Source organism: Amblyomma maculatum, chromosome 10 (genome assembly GCF_055883805.1).
Source record: "Amblyomma maculatum isolate TAMU_Amacu chromosome 10, ASM5588380v1, whole genome shotgun sequence".
Taxonomy (NCBI): Eukaryota; Metazoa; Arthropoda; class Arachnida; order Ixodida; family Ixodidae; genus Amblyomma; species Amblyomma maculatum.
In genome coordinates, this window is record NC_139353.1 from 27,120,972 (window position 1) to 27,127,030 (window position 6,059).

Consider the following 6,059-nt stretch of genomic DNA (forward strand, 5'->3'; position numbering starts at 1 on the left):
GGTGATGAACGCTGTTTTTTCACGGTCTCTCTCGTCGACAGAGATCTGCCAGTAGCCGGAACGAAGGTCGATGGACGAAAAGTAGCTGGCTCCGTGCAAAGTATCAAGCGCGTCGTCTATACGCGGAAGAGGATACACATCTTTTCTGGTTATCTTATTTAAATGACGATAGTCAACGCAGAATCTCCAACTGTTATCTTTCTTTTTGACCAACACAACAGGGGATGCCCAGGGGCTACTGGAAGGCTCAATTATGTCGTTCGCCAACATTTTGTCGACCTCTGTTTGGATGACGCGTCGCTCGGCAAGCGAAACACGATAGGGCCGCCTGTGAATAGGACTGGCGTCACCGGTGTTAATGCGGTGACTGACAACTGTGGTTTGACCCAATGGGCGGGTACCGAAGTCAAAAAGGTCACTGTAGGTGAGCAAAAGCTGTTTTAACTCTGCGGCGAATTCAGGCTGGAGATCAGCTGCAATCATGCTTTTAACAGGATCAGGGCGCGATGTAGAGGACGAGGGAGGTGTTGCAGGGACGGCATTTGGATTATCGGTAGTCAGAGCTGAAATGGCACAATCGGTCATCGGCGACAGCTCTGCTAGTGAAATTCCCTCGGGCAGAACTTGAGTTGATAAGCTGAAGTTAAGGACCAGGAGAGTGGCACGGTTCTGGGAGATATGCACAATCAGATGAGGAAGGGTGACGTGCCGCTGCAAGATGACATCAGTAATGGGACACGCGAGATAGTCGCCGTCTGGGACGGGTGGGAATGGTGACATAGGGATGTAGACGGCAGCTTCAGGAGGAAGGCGGCAGAACTGTGCTGATCGAAGGCGGGGTGAGCAGGAGGGGTCTTCAGAGCAGAGCGGAAGGTCCAAGCGAAGTAGGCCGGTAGAGCAGTCAATGAGGGCAGAGTGGGCTGTTAAAAAGTCAATGCCAAGGATAACGTCGTGGGGGCATTCTTGGAGGACGGTGAACAACACTGGAGCATGACGACCACCAATGGTAACTCGCGCTGTGCACATGCCAACCACTGCAGCAGGGCTTCCATTGGCGACTCGAACTGTGGGCGAGACGGCTGCAGTAAGGACTTTATTGAGGCGACGGCGAAATGAGGAGCTCAGAACGGACAGTTGTGCGCCGGTATCAATAGAGCAAAAACGGGAACACCATCCACAAGGACGTCGATGCGCTGATTTTGTAGGGCAGGGGTCAGCAGAGGTTTTTCAGTCCGGGTCACAAATGCAGCGTCACCTCCGGAGCTGCATTGGCTAGTTTTCCGGTATGTGGCTGGAACAGGACGGGGACAAAGGGCGGCGAGGAAGAGAACGCGAGCGTCGGGTCTGCGGGGATGGTGAACGGTTGGCAGCATGAGCAGGGACATCGGGGTCAACAGTGGTCTGGTCGGGGCGAGGTGTGGTATAACTAGGGGCATAGTCTCCGCGGCGGTCGGCGTAGGTGAACTAACTAACTATATATATATATATATATATATATATATATATATATATATATATATATATATATATATTATTTGCTTCAATTCTGTCGAATCGGCCTGTATTCACTTTATTCTATTCCTTATTTGAACCGGTGTGCGAGCTTTGCAATTTGCAGCTTGTCTGTCTGGTGTTGCACTTTACATGTGTATTTAATTTGAAAAGAAGGGATTGTTGAGTATCGGTATATCCCTTCCATACATATCAAAACCATGTGTATACACTACAACTGAAATGGGTATGTGTGAGCACTGCCAGCTTAAAGGGCCTGCTATTGCATAGCACATATTTTAAGCAAGGCGGTAGGAGAGACTAGTGTGTAGCCATATCCTCGTTATATTTAAGCTAGAAAAGTAAAAAATATACGTCATATTTTCATCCATGCGATTCAAAGGCTACAGTCATGCACAAGCTGGCGGCAAAATCCGCCTTCAATCCGACGCGCTGATGTATACCGCACGTGTCACTACGCCAACGAGCTGGTTGCTTAACTGATTTTCTCCCGCATTATATCGCACCGTCTTCAGGCAAGAATGTTTATTTATAACTAGGCGTAAAGGTTAAAAGTTCTACATAGAAACATGGAGAGATTTTGGAGAGAAAGTTTGATTCTTCACTGTGCTGAAATTCTGTTCTTGGCTCGAAACCCCGTTTCTTGACGTCATTTATCCCCTAAAGTTTAAGGAAGCGTATGTGTCCATTGTGCAAATACTTTCATAGCATTTTGTCCTCTTTACAAACAGACTTATTTTATACATTTTAAAAGCTTACATCCGAGTAAAAATGAAATGAAATTTGCACTAAATAAAACTATAGCTGCGGAGCCGTAAAACGTGAAGGCGACAACCTTATGAGCCATGTTAGATACTTGTTTCGCATTCATGGTAATAAATGGCTTAAGAAACGATTCTTCACACATTGTCCATTTAGTATAGCCTCCCAATTTTCAGTGCCCTCATTCATGCAAAATATCGAAATCAGAAAAATAGCACGGCAACACTACGCATATTAAATAATTTACGCGCAATTAGACTATATGAACACACTCCGATTTGATGCGAACAAGTCATCTGTTCGGTCTGCGTGGATTCACTATCACACCCTAGTGACACGGGATGTCGAGGGTACACGAGAGCAAAGCTTCATATTTTTATTGCTAGCATAGGGGCTCCTCAAATTGCTGCAATGCTTGTCATGAGTTTCCTGTTGATGTCGGAAAATGTTTGCAGTGTTATTTCGGAGCATACGAAGCATTCTTGCAGTTATGCGAACCCGGAGCTTAAATAGAAATCACAGACATTACGGAGTGATTATTAGAGTGGCAACTTGCAAGAAGCGAATGTGTCGCTTTGGCACTGGCTTAGCCTTTTCGTTCATTTTGGCTATTCAGCCCCTTAGCGTGCTGACGTGCTTTATTGCAAGCCGTAATGCCAAGGATAGTTGCCTTCAAGTTTCACTTTGAAGCTGTTGTAACAGGCAGGCGGAAAAAAATCCAAGGGTACGCGTAGCCTTTCACGCGCAGAAAAGAGAGCCAGCCTACCAAATGTTTCGTGTGACCTACCCAAATCAGCAATTCACTACTCAATTTAGCACTCATCGACACCCAGAGAACGGCCCTCTTCTATCTCATCTTTTATGTATGCACTACCTTGCTACCATTGTCGCTGGCGGAGCCTTCCCTCTTCTCATGAGCTTTCGCGTTTTTGAAATGCCAAATTTGAGGAAACCAGAGCTCTTCAACGCGTTCAATCAAAGCCTAAATTTTGGGCGTCTTACTGTGCAATTTTGTTGAGGTGTACACTTTTTGTACACACTTTATGCGCACCTCTTCTGCTACCCAGTTGTGTGAAATATCGCATGAATATGTCTATAATAACCGTTTGAAACACGCCGCTGCGACAGTTGTGTGGCCTAATAATTGTGTGTCGTACTCGTCGCCCAATGGTCCTGGAAGGTTCGATTTCCATCTCAGCGCTATCTGAAATGAGATGCCCGAGTCAGCAGCGCCTGCTAGCCTCTGACAGATATACCACGTGGATGCTCTCTACAGGCCCTTTTTTGCTCCATGATCCTAGCAATGCATACGCATTACAAAAGTAAGACTAAGTAGAATGGATTGCAAGGATGATGTTAATGTATGTGCGTCCTATAATGGCTGCATGCGCCTATCTGCAGAAATGGAGATCGTTATTAGTGGCGTCCCCTGCAAATGTTCTTTCACAGATGGTGATTCTTATCACCCGGACGCACATGTCAATTGACGTACCCCGATTAACTTGATGCGAAGGCAACACACGGTACGTTGGCAGTGTAATATGGGGGTTTATTGATCAGACCAGCAGAACTCGCTCAGCAGGACTGGGCAGGTCAGCGGCGAACACAGTCAGGTGCAACACGCGCAGCGATCACGATGCCACCGCCTGGAATGTTTCTCGTGCGCTATTTCGTCTTCACAATTACCCCCGGGACGAAGAGGAGACATCCTGGCGACTTACGGCGTGAGCAAGACGGCAGGGTCATAATAGGGTTTGAGCGGCTGGACGTGAAGAATCTCTCGTCCGCGCCGGCGTAGATCATGAGACGGCGCAAGAGTTTCCACCACATAATTAACCGGGGAGGTGCACTCCAGAACTTGGTATGGGCCATGGTATTTAGCAAGAAATTTTGAAGACAGTCCAGGAGCATTGGAAGGTATCCACAGCCACACAAGTGCGCCAGACGAGAAGTCCGGTGTCGAGTGTTGGTTGTCATGGTTGGATTTATGGCGGTACTGGGTGTCAGCCGTGAATGCGCGGGCAATTTGTCGAGTCTTCCGCATGCTGGGCTGCTTGAGACGCAGGAGTATACTCTGATATGTCTGACTAATATGGGAGTATGGTGTCGATTGTAGCAGAGGTGTGACGGCCGTAGAGGAGAAAAAAAAGGAGAGAAGCCACTAGTAGACTGCGCTGCGGTATTGTAAGCGTAAGTGACATACGGAAGGACGATGTCCAAATTTGAGTGGTTGGAGGAGACGTACATAGAGAGCATATCGCCAAGGGTACGATTAAAACGCTCAGTGAGGCCATTAGCCTGGGGATGATAGGCGGAGGTGGTTCTATGAATAATGTTGCACTTGGTGAACAAGGTTTTCACAACGTCACTCAAGAAAGCGCGTCCTCTGTCGCTGAGCAGCTCTCGAGGGGCGCCGTGGTGAAGAACAAATCGCTGCAAAATGAAGGAAGCTACTTCTGACGCTGTGGCAGATGGAAGTGCGGCGGTTCTGCATACCTCGTCAGATGATCAACGGCCACGATAGCCAAGCGGTTGCCGGCTGCAGTGTAGGGAAGCGGCCCGTACAAATCAATGCCGACGCGGTCGAAAGGCCGTGGTGGGCTGGGTAATGGCAGCAACTCCAGCAGAAAGTTGAGGAGATGGCTTGCGACGTTGACAGGTGAGGCATGAGCGAACGTACTTGAGTACGAAGATGTACATGCCCCGCCAGTAGTAACGCAGCCGGAGACGAGTGTATGTCTTGAAGACGCCCGCGTGACCGGATTGTGGGTCGGCGTGGAAATAGTCACAGATTTGCGAACGTAGCTGCCGGGGAATAACTAGCAACCACTTGCGGCCATCTACGCAGTAGTTGCGGCGGTAGAGGAGGTTATCACGAATTGCGAAGTGGGAAGCATGGTGGCGGAGAGCCCGTAATGGAGAAGCAGCTATAGGATTGGAGGTAAAATTTAGGAGAGAATTTATCCAAGGATCTTGCCGTTGCGCCGACGGTATGTCAGGGATGTGAAGCGATGGCGGGGAATCGTCGGAAGAGAAAAAGCTCGCGACCTCAGCTGTAAGGGGGCAGCGGGAAAGTGCGTCGGCGTCGTGATGCTTGCGGCCGGAGCGGTAAACAGCTCGGACATCATCTTCCTGAAGGCGAAGAGCCCATCTTGCCAGTCTGCCGGACGGGTCTTTCAGTGAGGAAATCCAGCAAAGCGCATGGTGGTCCGTCACTACGTCAAAAGGGCGGCCATAGAGGTAAGGGCGTAATTTAGTAAGGGCTCAAATAATCGTTAAGCACTATTTTTCAGTGACAGAGTAATTGGATTCAGCCTTCATGAGTGTACGGCTAGCATAGGCGACCACGTATTCGGTATAACCTGATTTGCGCTGAGCGAGCACAGCGCTGAGACCAATACCACTGGCGTCCGTGTAGACTTCAGTAGGCTCTGTGGGTTCGATGTGACGAAGGACAGGCGGTACCATGAGGATGCGGCGTAAAGCATTGAAGGCATCGTCGCAAGTTGGCGACCACGACGAAATAAGGTCGGAACTGCCGTCAGAAGGTTTGTCAAGGAAGCAGAAATTGAAGCAAAATTTCTAATAAAGCGGCGAAAGTAAGAGCACAGCCCGAGGAAGCTACGTAGATCTTTGATAGAAGTCGGCTTGGGAAAGGCTGCTACGGCACGAAGTTTGGCAGGATCTGGAGATACACCTTCTTTGGAGACAACGTGGCCGAGAATGGTGAGCTGGCGGGCGGCAAAACGACATTTTCTTTTTCAAATTTAGCTGCAGTCCGGCAT